Genomic DNA, 1,801 nt, shown 5'->3' with positions numbered 1-1,801 from the left:
GAGAACAGGCATTGGTAGTCTGAAATAATGCCCAAGTAACCTGAGCACTGCCTGCCTCAATTGTTCTATGGTCTGTCCTCTTCTTTTTTTTTTTTCTTTTTTTTTTTTTTTTGAGACGGAGTCTTGCTCTGTGGCCCATGCTGGAGTGCAGTGGCACGATCTCGGCTCACTGCAAGCTCCGCCTCCTGAGTTCAAGCAATTCTCCTGCCTCAGCCTCCTGAGTAGCTGGGATTACAGGCACACACAACCATGTCTGGCTAATTTTTGTATTTTTAGTAGAGACAGGGTTTCCCCATGTTGGCCGGGTTGGTCTCGAAACCAACCCAGTTTCTCAGATGACCCACCCACCTCAGCTCCCAAAGTGCTGGGATTACAGGCATGAGCCACCGCCCCTGGCCAAACATGTGTTTCTATTGTAAATATTAATAGCTAACATTTAACTCAGTCCTCAAAACTCTATTAGGCAGCTATTGTTATCTCCATTTTACTGATGATGAAACTGAGGCATGGAGAGATTTAGTAACTTGTCCAAAATGACACGATTTACTAATGATGGAGTTGAGTTTCAAACCCAGATAGTCTGGTTCCAGAGTTTGTGTGCTTATTCACTACATCAAGCTGCCTCTTTGAAAATGTAAATATAAAAAGTAAAGATAAAATGAAAGTAAAATTGCTTCCTTGACACTCCTACTACCACCACTATTTTTCAGATGACTGTCACCCTGTGTTTAGAGTAGGCATCAAACACCTTTCAAGCCCTGCCTTGTATTCTTTCCACCCATCACTCTGTAGGCAGGTTCAACCTGACAGTACTTTGCCTACACTGTGCTTTATCTCATAGAAGTCCACAGGCTTCTTCTTGCCTGTGGGAACCTGTTCTAATATTCTGAAGCATGCACAAGTCTGGAGGTGTAAGGGAATTAACACTGCACGTAGTGACTCCTGACCAATGGGATACAGGAGCTGTAGAGAGACTCCTACTCTTCTGTCCCTCCAGTGGACAACTCTGAACTGCATTCTACATGGCTCCTCAGTGGGATTGACACCAGGTGCCCAGCTGGAAATATATTCTTTTAACCACTTTCCCTCCTTTTCTGCTTCAGTCTTTCATGTTCCCCACTCCTGTTACATGGGATGACTTTCCAGTATCAACACCAACAGGAAAGTCCTTGTCTCAGGCTGTGCCTTCTGGAGGAAATCCAGGAATAGACAGACAACTGCAGCAATAAGATATATTTTACTTTATTTTTAGCATTTTACTTTCTCATATGATATACGCCCTTTTTTTTTTTTTTTTTTTTTTTTTAATTGAGACAGCATCTCAGCATCTCAGCTCACTGAGATCCACCTCCTGGGTTCAAGCAATTCTCCTGTCTCAGTCTCCTGAGTAGCTGGGATTACAGGTGCCTGGCATCACACCTGTCTGATTTTTCTATTTTTATTAGAGACGTGATTTCACCATGTTGGCCAGGCCATGTTGGCCTGACCTCAAGTGATCCGCCCACCTCAGCCTCCCAGAGTGCTAGGATTACAGGCTTGAGCCACCTCGCTTGGCCTGATATATCCTCCCCTGCTCCACCCCCAACTTTTATTTTTATTTTATTTTATTTTTTTTTGAGACGGAGTCTCACTCTGTCGCCTCAGGTTAGAGTGCAGTGGCACAATCTTGGCTCACCACAACCTCTGCCTCCCGAGTTCAAGTGATTCTCCTGCCTCAGTCTCCCAAGTAGCTGGGATTATAGGCCCCTGCCACCAAACCTGGCTCATTTATGCTTATTTTTTGTACTTTTACTAGAGACAG

This window comes from Colobus angolensis, unplaced genomic scaffold, assembly GCF_000951035.1.
Source record: "Colobus angolensis palliatus isolate OR3802 unplaced genomic scaffold, Cang.pa_1.0 Scaffold216, whole genome shotgun sequence".
NCBI classification, from domain to species: domain Eukaryota; kingdom Metazoa; phylum Chordata; class Mammalia; order Primates; family Cercopithecidae; genus Colobus; species Colobus angolensis.
This window is presented reverse-complemented; position numbering follows the sequence as displayed.